This window comes from Palaemon carinicauda, chromosome 33, assembly GCF_036898095.1.
Source record: "Palaemon carinicauda isolate YSFRI2023 chromosome 33, ASM3689809v2, whole genome shotgun sequence".
Lineage (NCBI taxonomy): Eukaryota > Metazoa > Arthropoda > Malacostraca > Decapoda > Palaemonidae > Palaemon > Palaemon carinicauda.
This window is the reverse complement of record NC_090757.1, coordinates 52,143,796-52,156,673: the sequence shown is the minus strand read 5'-3', so window position 1 is coordinate 52,156,673 and position 12,878 is coordinate 52,143,796. Positions and strand designations below refer to the sequence as shown.

At 39.2% G+C, this 12,878-nt stretch overlaps 1 protein-coding gene across 1 annotated transcript in view; it reads left to right on the top strand.

Moving 5' to 3' along the window:
• The window catches only part of LOC137625955 (alpha-(1,3)-fucosyltransferase C-like), a 105,560-nt gene that overhangs the window by 32,203 nt on the left and 60,479 nt on the right, over positions 1-12,878 (top strand). Inside the window, exon 10 of the mRNA XM_068357019.1 lies at positions 1-2,364. This exon is cut by the window's left edge and continues 91 nt beyond it. The gene's annotated coding sequence lies outside the window, so the exon portion shown is untranslated. The remainder of the gene's footprint in view (positions 2,365-12,878) is intronic.

The window sequence follows — 12,878 nt, the reverse complement described above, 5'->3', positions numbered from 1 at the left end:
ATCATTTACATTTCTAACTTTTCTAAAATATACTATGATGTTTTTCTTGATTGTATCTTGCATAAGGAAAGACATTCTAAACGAACGAACCAATTTCTCTCTAGCTGTAGGCTACAAAACACGGTGGTGACTTGCATAAAAAATATAGAGTAATCATTCATATTATCGAAATATTTATTGTATTACTTTTACCAGTCATATGGACATTTTGGGTATGAAACTATTCTATCATGCATTTGATACTTATCCGTAGCAATGATTAAAAATCGCATTAAGAATGTAAAAAAAAAATGTCAATCATAAAACAAAATTAACATCAGCCATTAGTGTATATAAGTACATTAAATAGTCAACTAATATCTAAGGGCTGCATTTTACTCAGTATTATATATTAATAATTATCTCAAATCTTTATTGGACATGTCAATAATAAAACATTGTTAGTAAAACAAACTACATATGTAACATAGCCCTAATGTTTGTTGCATGGACAGACACTACTGTGTACGAATTGGAAGTGTACTAGGTCCAATTTTATTGTGTATCTATTATTATAGGTTTATCAAAAGCACTACAGAGGCATGGAGTGAAAGTTCAAGCTATTTGCACATGAATCTAGGCCTACTTCTCCATAAATGACATTGATGGTAGGCTACTACTGAGAATTTAAAACACGTTTTTACCAATGCTAGGGAACGGTTGACAATTAAACAACTAAATTTAATAAAAAAAAAAAACTGAGTCTATAGTTGTAAGAAACAAATTAAAAAAAAAAACTTGGCTAGTACAGTGGTAACGTGTTTGCCTCGCATTCGCGTGGCAAGGATCGATCCCCGCCCAGGGCCGTGAGTTAAGCTGTTTACTGGGGAGGCTACTGCTGTGGTAGGACCACAGTGGGGGGTTGGGCTTGCCTGGCTGACGTTCTGGTGAGCATCTATTCTGATGGAACTGAAACCAGACACCTTTAACCTTTAACATCAAAATGAATAAGATGACTTCATTTGTCCCGATATTCGGTAAAATAGGTGACCTAGGTTTATCACTTGACTGTACTGGAAATTGCTCCCTATACTAAAAAAAAAAAATAACAATATAGTAAAACGGCAGGATCACCTTAGAAACGGTGCTTTTGTAAACTAGTATCTGGATGAATATTCTGTAAAGAAACTTACGATTAACAATACTATTGCCAGTATTGACTACTGGTAATAACAAAAGTTCAAACTTGTAGCAAATGGTTTCATGTTGAACAGGCTGACACAAGTCTCTTTTTGGTTTATGACATATCTGTTTTGATGTTGTTACTGTTTTAAGATATTTTATTGTTAATTTTCTCTCATATCGTTTATTTATTACCTTATATCCTTTCCTCACTGGGCTATTTTTTTTCCGTTGGAGTCCTTGGGTTTGTAGCATCTTGCTTTTCCAACTAGGGGTGTAGCTTGAATAATAATAATAATAATAATAATAATAATAATAATAATGATAATAATAATAAAATGTAACTTAAAAAATTACAAAATATAACAATCAGAGAAACAAGATTGGTATTATGGTGTGCTAAATAGTGTCTCGTTCCAGTATTATTCCCACACTAATTGAATGTGCAATAATAGATTTATGTTAAATGTAATATGTAGCCTACAGTAGACATAACTGTAAGTTCTACTGTAGAACCGCGTCAATGACCTTCAATGTCAGAATGCCAGAGAACTTCAAATCATTCATTCTACTGTGGAACTTACATTCTGTAGGTTCTTCAATATAACTTTTAATTATGTAACCCCGAAACTTGCATAACAATTCCCCACTAGACTTTGGGGGGAGGGGGGGGGGAATGGAGATATTAAGGCTTTCAAGAAGCTGGAAATTTTCATTTTTGTTTCCTAAGTGCCATAGGCCTATTCTAAATACGTAAGAATGTATACATAAATAAAGTAACCCACGATGTATGACAAATTAAATTTATTTAGCTTTCGAGGGGACTCTGAAGAGGAAGGAGATGGTCCCTTCAAAAGCTAAATAAATATAATTTTTTCATACATTGTGAGTTATTTTATTTATCATAAATACACGGAGTATTGTGTATTTTAATGTAATGTTTACATACTATAAGACAAACAAATCTTGTAAGGCACAGAGTTTTCTTGTGTGACCGGACCAGTTTCAGGAATTTGGGAAAAACAGCCCTTACTCTTAGAGTAAGTAAAGTACGATATTTTGTATCCAATTTGCACGAAGTCGGGTCCAGACTCGGACTCTAATTCCAAATACCATATTTACCAATTAGGTTACCAAGACGTAGTCCTGAATTTAGTTCGTGTAAAGTTCGTAATTCGCATGGTTTTGCTGCAAGTGTCGAAGGTAAGTTTGGGTTTGATACTTGAATCGTGGCACTGAAAAGTAAAAACGAATTCCACTTTATTTTGTCAACCACTCTTTGTAAGTTAATTAACTCCCCTCCTGTGCTGCTTCCTTGTTATCGCGTCTCTCGTAAGGTGTACATGTAAAGGATGTTTTTGGTAAAATTGCAGTTTCAATCAATACCGAGTTTAGGATACACAAATATGTTTTTTTCTGTTCATTATTTTGCATTTTGAATAAATTTAACCTTAATTTTGGATGGAAATGATTGAGTCTTTATATTGTTCCTTAGGTAGAAAATAAGTCTTCCTGATGTATTCATATGTACTTTGAACTGCTCTGATGCAAATAATTGGGGCAAACCTTTATTTTTCAAGTATTAGAATTCCAAAAGTTATGACCAGAAAAAAAAATTAAAACGGAAACAAAAACACCACCTAACCTAACATAGGAGCTGTATTCTTACCTACCGGGGCTGCGTCCACAGCAATCATCCCATAGACTGCTTTATCTTTAGCTTGCCCTAAGACTACACGGTGCTACTGTAGTGTGATTCCTACCTAAAGGATTCTACTACAGTGTGATTCCTACCTAAAGGATTCTACTACAGTGTGATTCCTACCCTATTTTTTGGGTATGAGGTGATTCTTACCAAAGGAGGATAGATAAAACATTCTTCTTGACACTATCTATTCTATTTTATAAAGCATGCTGAAAAATCCATAAAACGCACTTTAAACAATCAGAATAAACTTTGGGTGTCAATATTGCAAAATTGAAGCCCTAATTTAGCACCAAAACTTGTTTAATGTCGCTTAATATTGCTACGTAGTGGTCTTGATCTCTATTCAAAACATGCCAGCAGTGTTCATCCAAGTGCCCCTGGAGTACCTAACCTAACCTAACCTATACCTAACATTATTTGGTTGTATGCTTGTTTAGGTGGTTTGGTAGGAATCACCCTATAGTAGATTTGAATCCCCATATTGAGGTAGGAATCACGCTATAGTAATACCGAAGCCTTAATCCTGTGCTTGCTCTACTGCTGGCAAGGTAACACTAAATCATATTTTGTAACTACCTTCACAATACCTTATTTCAGACCAAAATAAAAAAATTTCCCATAAAGAAAATATATTTGACAAGTAATGGAAAAGATTACTCTAGTCCCAACCAACTACATAGGCTACACTTCCAAGTCATTTGATTTTAAAAATACAGGACTCCCCTTCAGAATAATAATAACTTAGTGCAATAGGTCGTTGCTCCGTCATAGCTAGCTTCACTCGCAATTTAACATTTTTCCTTACTTCTTTGTTCTAGCAGGCGGTATTTGTTGCGCTTCACCTATTTGCTACTTGGTTGAGTATTTTTTTGTTATTTATGGTATTCAAATGAACAAAAAATATTTTGAATATGAACAAGCTCCAAAATATTAATCTAGGATACTCACATTATATTTGAAATTGCTGGTGTGATACAAGGAACCAATCAATTTTTGGCATTTATTCAAAATGAAAAGAAAAATGATCACACATTTTTATCTACAATATAGAGATAAAATCACTCATTATTAGACTAAAAATATCTCTAATCGTTAGGTTCTGGTAGATTCAAGTAGATTTTAGTATCAGTTATCTCGAGAATAAAACAGTTTTAAAAAGTTTATATATCTGATGTTGACTGAAACTAAGAATACTTATTTTGTAAAGACAGTATCAAAACCTCACATTCTTTAATCTAACCTTACCTAAAACTGATTGTTCTTATTCATACTTCACCTCCATTCTCACTTCCTTTCTTCTATGTTGCTGTCCAACCTCTTCTAACTTTTTCTGCATAGTATAATTTTAAGAGTTCTCCCCAGTTCAACTTGGACACTAAATGACTTTATAGTAGGCTACCGAGCATTGGACTGTGTAACCCAACTTCGCAAATTTAATCCTCATTTTATAAAAAAGTAAAGGTCATAGTACTAAGCCTATATATTAGAGGCTATTGGCTGATTTTTCAGTTAAATTTGTTCTTTCACTCATGCGGGGACGATTTCGATGTCTATTATACATCAGCATATGTGAATTCTGACTTAATAAACAATAATTGTTCGATACTTTGATTTCATGCCTTATCCATGAACTTACAAACCTTCATCATATATTGAGTTAGCTCTGCTACAGCCATGTTATGACCAGATTGAAGAATTGTGGATCTGGCAGCCTGGTATGGTTGTCTCATGGGCCTACAATGTACTTGTGTGTTGATGCTAGCAGCTGTGCGCTTGCTCTGCTCTTGGTCGCGACGACGTTCAGTTGTCCGTTATTGACCTTCCTCAGTAGGTTGTGTTATTTTGCTTTTCTTAACAATTCATGTATAAGTGTTAAACAAGTGTTTATGAGAACTTATCAAGGCCTTTAAAGTTGCTCTTGTGGAACTTTCATGAGTCAAGTTGACATAGATCCTCATCCTTTATGTCTTACTTGTAGGGGACATAGATGTGTTATGAATTTGCCTTGTAATTTTTGGATCTAAAGGAAAAAAGAAGTCTTAGCGGGATCGTTCTGCTTTGATTGCTCCTACCTCTAAGGAGGGCAAGAAGTTGAAGTCTTCTTTTTCTAACCTTGAACTTCCCTTGTCCAATCCTTCATTATCGGAGATCCCAGAAACTCCAGTAACGAAGAAACGACCTGGATTTTGTGAACGAATTTGTTGATGTGGTGTCTCTTGCCCCTTTAGCAATGCCAATAATGCTGCAGTGGATCATGATCCTGTAGCATCTGCCTTTATCCCGATGGGGGATATTGTATCAGTGGAAGTGTCTCTTTTATGACCAGAATTTGAATATCCATGTACTAAGCTCGTATGGGTAACTTTTTATTGCAGATGCGGGAGATCGAGGGGATTTCTCTTCCATTATTCCAATAGTGTCTCCTGTGCGTGTATCATATGTATTCCCTCAACGTACTCCTCATCAGCCTATGACTGTTCTAAGGAATAGCATCAATCCCATCAGGAAGCATGGTAGGGCCAAGCGTTGCCTTACTTCTATCAGTTAAAGGAGTTCTCTCCCAGGGGAGAATCCTTACACAGGGTATTGTGTCCCATCCTTTCCGCCACAAGTCAAGACCCCAGCATCAACAATCTCCCGTGCGAAAGGATCCGAAAGGAGCTGTCCCTTTAGGTCGATGTCCTCACCATGTTGGAGGAGTTTGGACAAGGGCTAAGACCACAGGTCTTCATGTGCACGGTGGACCTAAAGGACTGATTTTTATATGTATATTCAGGCAATTTCATCTCCAAATTTTTCTTAACCTAGTCATTGTCTGATTTGGTTTTCTTTTATATTTCATTAAACTCCAATTCTAAAGACCCGGTTTGTTCCGACACTCGATATAATCCCTACGCTATTTATAGGGATATTACTTTCGGCAAAGCTGAAAGATGAGCCATGAGAATTTTAGCGAGGGATAACCACCCCAACTGCTAGTTAGCAAGAGGGGTGGGGGTAGCCGGGTACCCCACTCACTCACACACTTGGGCTGAGCACCCACTTTGCTTTCTGACTCGGTAGAGGACGGTCACTGCCGATCTCTCCCGCCAAGACTTGCCATTTGAAAAAACGGATTTTGAGCGAAGTGAAAAATCTATTTTTGGGTGAAAGAGCCATGTCGTCCTGATGGAAGTTCCTTCATAAGTAGCTTCCTAGGTTATATGTGACTACAGTGATTAATTCCAGAGAATTTACCAAAGGTATCCAGAATTCTAACTCCTGGAGCGAGTATCCCTTAAAAATTCACAAAGGGATATCGGGTAAGGACGTATCTTGACACATCTCACAGCTATTTACACCCCAAATAGCGATTTTCACTTCGAGAGGGAAAAGTGGCAAGAAAATAGGAGAGTCGTTAAAAAGGTAAACACTCGATTCTCCTAATGTACTGTAAATTGTTCGCCCAATCGCCACCGCGAGGCGCCACCTAAGCCATTCTTTGTAGCTTCGTAGGTGTTGCAGATACAGTACCAAAGGGAGGGATTCATATCCTTTTACTAAAGGAGGGTGGGTCCATCAGGACGACATAGCTCTTTCACCCAAAAATAGATTTTTCACTTCGCTCAAAATCCGTTTTTTGGGCTTAGGCCATGTCGTGCTGATGGAAGTTTACCAGAGCATTAATGTATATGTGGATTTATAATAGTGCCGTTATCTCGAATTAACTATTATTTCCTATCTGGTCGCCAAGACCAAAGACACTTGATGTTACCGTAATACATCAATCAACTGAGCATACCAAATGCCAGCTCTTCCTGCCTCCTACAGGGAAAAGTCTATATAGACTCTAGGAAAAAACCCCAAAATTGTGAGTTCAAAGAACAATTAGCAAGCAGAAGTATATTGTGTCCTTATATACGTAAAGCATAGTTTGTACCAATAGGTAATGAATAGAATACTGTACCTCCCAGGTCCGGATCTAGACAGATAGGTTTATGTTCGCGTAGGGATCATAAAACAGTAATATAGACATAGTACAACCAAACTTACCTGTTTGCATAAAAGAGAAGACATTAGTCTTACAAAGTCCTAAGAGGATCAAAGATGCGAAAGACGCAAAGATTCCTTCTATTGTTTATTTACAAGAAACACAGAAATCATGATTGGAATTAATATATTTATGCTAAACATATTGCATAAAAAAGCATAACAGTAATAACAAAAATAAATAAGTTTCATCTGAAAGAGAAACAAAAGCCACTCAAAGAAATAAAATATTTCCCTGCATAATGTTATTACCAGGAACACTAGCATATAAAATGCTGGCACTTGTGTCAAATTATTATGCTTGAGGTCACCTAGTTAGATAAAACAGTTCATAGTGTCTTTAACAACACAAAACTTATCATGATATACCTAAGTCTATCATGTACACCCTTCACTAAAAGTCCCTATTAGTGCACTGTCCTTCGCAGTAATCAAGCAGCAGGTTTTATTACACTACCTGCAGCTACCACATGAAACTTGATTTCCTGTAATTGCTTCGCGTAGTGCTTAAAGAATACCCTGGAAGACTTCCATCCAGTATAGGCACGCAGGTTTTCAATCGACATAGTCTGAAAGAAGTTTAGAGACGAGGCAACTTTTCTCGGATCGTGACATGCGGGTGTACTGTCAGGATCCGCTCTGCGAATAAAGTAGGTGATTTTCGCCCTTATCTGTTTCTAGGATAACGTCGAACCAGAAGTCTCCCCTGAAAAGCTGACCTCCCTTAAAGTCTGAAGGTTTACGAAGATAGACCTTTGGGCATTCCACTGGGGAGAGGGAAGCTTCTTCCTTCAGAGGGCAGATTCTCCAGGGACCCCATCTCTTAGTGGGCAGCTCGTTCTTGGCGAGAAACGTCGGATCCGGAAAAAGATTTAAATCTCCATTCGTTGTAAACTGAATGTGGCCATCATCCTTCGAGAGGGCCACTATTTCACTAACTCTGGCTCCTGAGGCTAGTGCAAAAAGAAATATCACCTTCTGAGTCAAGTCTTTCAGCGAGCAATCTTCATTGTTCAAAGTTGAAGCCAGATGAAGAACCTTATCCAAGGACCATGAAATGGGCTTTGGAGGGGCTGCAGGTCGAAGTTTGGCGCAGGCTTTTGGAATCTTGTTGAAGATTTCATTAGAAAAGTCCACCTGGAAGGCATATAGAATCGGCTTAGCCAATGCAGATGTACAAGTAGTAATTGTATTAGCCGCTAATCCTTGTCCGTGAAGATGGATGAAGAAGGACAAACAGAAGTCCGTAGAAATCTCTTGCGGTTTCTTCGCCTTAACAAAGGCTACCCATTTCTTCCATGAAGACTCGTATTGTCTTCTTGTAGACTTTGACTTATATTCTTCTAAGAAGTTAATACTGTCTGCAGAAATCTCGAACCTTTTCTTAACCTCTAGGGTGAGAAAATCATGAGATGAAGGTTCTGGGTTTTCTCTGATGAAGCGTAGACAGTCGATTTCTGCACTTGCTGAGTTAGAACTGGTTCCGGCAACGGGATCAGCTTCAGGCGTAGTTCTGTTATCAGAGGGAACCAGACACTGCCTGGCCACTTGAGGGCCACTATCGCTGTCCTCCCCCGAAAGGATCTCAATTTGTCGAGGGCTTTCAACAACAAGTTGGTTGGTGGGAACAGGTAAATCCTGGATCATCTGTTCCAATCCACGGACATCGCGTCCGTTGCTTCCGCTAGAGGATCCTCGTACGGGGCAACATACCAGGATAGTTTCTTGTTGTCGCTCGTTGCGAAGAGATCTACTTGCAGTCTTGGGACTTTGTTCAATATGAAGGAGAATGATCCTGCGTCTAGGGACCATTCGGACTCTATCGGATTGATCCTGGATAGAGCATCCGCTGTCACATTGCGGAATCCTTGGAGGTGGACTGCTGTCAAGTGCCACTTCATCTTCTTGGATAGATGAAAGATGGCCAACATCACTTGGTTTAATTGAGGCAATCTTGAGCCCTGTCGATTTATGCATCTCATTATCACTTCGCTGTCTAAAACCAGGCGAATGTGGATTGAGCAGCGAAGTCTCAGTTTCTTTAGAGATAGAAAAACTGCCATGGCTTCCAGAAAGTTTATGTGGAAGGACTTGAAGTGTGGAGACCAGGTTCCCTGCACCTTCCGACGATGAGTGTGACCTCCCCAACCTTCCTTCGAGGCATCCGTGTGAACGGTGACTGCTGGTGGAGGTGGTTGCAAGGGTACCTTTCTTCTTGGTTCTTTGCTTCCGACCATGGCTTGAGAATGGATCGCAGACGATTTGGGAATGGTTTGATCTCTTCGATCGTTGTAAGCGTATAATCTCCAGACTCCTGATGCATCTTTTAACTGCACTCTCAAAAGTGGGTCCGTCAAAGAGGCAAACTGGAGAGACCCCAACACTCTCTCCTGTTGTCATCTTGATATTCTTCGAGATTGAAGAAGACTTTTGACAGACCTTGCTATCTCCTTCCTCTTTGCTGTGGGCAAAGAGAGGCAATGTGACTGTAGGTCCCAGTGAACTCCCAGCCACTGGAACCTTTGAGCAGGAGAAAGCCGAGACTTTTTCAGGTTGATCTTGAACCCTAGGTTTTCTAGGAATTTAATCACTTTTCTGGAGGCTTGCATGCATTCTTCTTTGGATGCTGCCCACACCAGCCAATCGTCCAGGTAGGCCATCACCTAGACACCCTTTAGGCGTAGTTGTCGAATGACTGCGTTCGCAAGCTTTGTGAATATTCTTGGAGCAATGTTCAGACCGAAGGGCATGGCTCTGAAAACATATTTTCTTTTCTGGAGCTTGAACCCTAGGTAGGGGGAAACTTGACGGTTTATTGGCACATGCCAGTAAGCATCCGTCATGTCTATGGAGACTGTGTATGCCCGTTTGGGCAGAAGGGTCCTTATGTGCTGAAGCGTCAGCATTCTGAACTTGTAGTTCACAATGAACTTGTTGAGTAGTGATAAGTCCAGAATGACACTGAGCTTTTCCGAATCCTTCTTCGGAACACAGAATAGCCTTCCTTGGAATTTGATGGACTTTGCTTTCCTTATGACTCTCTTGTCCAGTAGTTCTTGAACGTATTCTTCCAGAACTGGGGTTGATGGTTGGAAGAATTGAGGAAAGCTTGGTGGGTTTGAGTTCCAACCCCAGCCCAGTCCTTTCTTGTTCAGGCTGTGGGCCCAAGGATCGAAGGTCCACCGATCCTGAAAATGGAGAAGTCTCCCTCCTACCGGCAGCATCTCACTTAAAGTGCTGACTGGAGAATTTACCTCCTTGGCCACGACCACCTCTGTTGCCCCTGCCTTCCTTGGAATTTGATGGACTTTGCTTTCCTTATGACTCTCTTGTCCAGTAGTTCTTGAACGTATTCTTCCAGAACTGGGGTTGATGGTTGGAAGAATTGAGGAAAGCTTGGTGGGTTTGAGTTCCAACCCCAGCCCAGTCCTTTCTTGATCAGGCTGTGGGCCCAAGGATCGAAGGTCCACCGATCCTGAAAATGGAGAAGTCTCCCTCCTACTATTATTATTATTATTATTACTATCCAAGCTACAACCCTAATTGGAAAAGCAAGATGCTATAAGCCCAGGGGCTCCAATAGGGAAAAATAGCCCAGTGAGGAAAGGAAATAAGGAAATAAATAACTGAAGAGAACAAATTAACAGTAAATCATTCTAAAAAAAGTAACAACGTCATAACAGATATGTCATATATAAACTATTAACAACGTCAAAAACAAATATGTCATATATAAACTATAAAAAGACTCATGTCCGCCTGGTCAACAAAAAAGCATTTGCTCCAACTTTGAACTTTTGAAGTTCTACTGATTCAACAACCCGATTAGGAAGATCATTCCACAACTTGGTAACAGCTGGAATAAAACTTCTAGAGTACTGCGTAGTATTGAGTCTTATGATGGAAAAGGCCTGGCTATTAGAATTAACTGCCAGCCTAGTATTACGAACAGGATAGAATTGTCCAGGGAGATCTGAATGTAAAGGATGGTCAGAGTTATGAAAAATCTTATGCAACATGCATAATGAACTAATTGAACGATGGTGCCAGAGATTAATATCTAGATCAGGAATAAGAAATTTAATAGACCGTAAGTTTCTGTCCAACAAATTAAGATGAGAATCAGCAGCTGAAGACCAGACAGGAGAACAATACTCAAAACAAGGTAGAATAAAAGAATTAAAACACTTCTTCAGAATAGATTGATCACCGAATATCTTAAAAGACTCTCAATAAGCCAATTTTTTGTGCAATTGAAGAAGACACAGACCTTATATGTTTCTCAAAAGTAAATTTGCTGTCGAGAATCACACCTAAAATTTTGAAAGAGTCATACAAATTTAAAGAAACATTATCAATACTGAGATCCGGATGTTGAGGAGCCACCGTCCTTGACCTACTTACAATCATACTTTGAGTTTTGTTAGGATTCAACTTCATACCCCATAACTTGCACCATGCACTAATTTTAGCTAGATCTCTATTAAGGGATTCACCAACCCCAGGTCTACATTCAGGGGATGGAATTGATGCAAAGAGAGTAGCATCATCTGCATATGCAACAAGCTTATTTTCTAGGCCAAACCACATGTCATGTGTATATAGTATGAAAAGTAATGGGCCAAGAACACTACCCTGTGGAACACCGGATATCACATTCCTATACTCACTATGGTGCCCATCAACAACTACTCTTTGAGATCTACTACTTAAAAAATCAATAATAATGCTAAGAAACGACCCACCCACTCCCAACTGTTTCAGTTTGAAAACAAGGGCCTCATGATTAACACGGTCAAAGGCAGCACTAAAATCAAGGCCAATCATACGAACTTCACGACCACAATCAAGGGATTTCTGTACTGCATTGGAGATTGTAAGAAGGGCATCACATGCTCCAAGGCCTTTACGAAAACCAAATTGCAAACTAGGGAATAGATGATTACCTTCAGCAAACCTATTAAGACGTTTTGCCAGAAGACGTTCAAAAACTTTAGATAATATGGGAGTTATGGAAATTGGGCGGTAATCAGTGGGACTTGAGCTACCACAAACACATTTACATAGAGGAGTAACATTACCAATTCTCCAACAAGTGCTAAAAGCTCCTCTTCTTGCTAACTTGCGCAAAATAACAGATAACTTTGGAGCTAAGAAATCTGCTGTCTTTATAAAAAACAAAGGAAAAATACCATTTGGGTCTACACCTCCATAAGCATCAAGGTCCATCAACAGAGCTTTAATCTCACGAGATCGAAAAGCTAAACTAGTTAGTTTAGCCTCAGGAAAACAGGAATGAGGAAGTTCAAGTTTTTCATTACTCTGTTTACTGTCAAAAACATCAGCCAAAAGGGTTGCCTTTTCCTTTGGACAGTGAGTGACTGAGCCATCTGGTTTAAGTAAAGGAGGAACTGCTGCATCTACACCAAAGAGTGCAGATTTAAGAGTAGACCACCATTTATGTTCCTGAGTTGTACCAGAGAGGGTTTCTTTTATGATTAAATTGTACTCCTTTTCAGTTGAGGCATAAACTCTCTGAGCAAAAGCTCGAAGCTGAGTATAGTTGTTCCAGGTCAAATCTGATCTGTTACCCTTCCAAAGGTGATAGGCCTCCTGCTTCTCCAAATAAGCACGTCTACAATCATCATTGAACCACGGTTTGTCCTTCATTCGGTACCTTAGCACACGAGAAGGGATACGCCTATCAATTATGTTGACTAGATTCTCATTCAAAGAGACAACAGGATCTACACTATTATATAATTGTGACCAATTCAAGCACAAAAGATCATGCAAAATCCCATTCCAGTCTGCTTGGGATTTCATATAAATTTTACAGGAATATGATATATCAGGGACAGGCTGCTCAGTCTTCACTAATAATGAAATCAAGGCATGATCAGAAGTCCCGACTGGAGAATCAACCTTACTAGTTATAACGCCAGGGGAGTCAGTGTATACGAGGTCCAAGCAATTACCA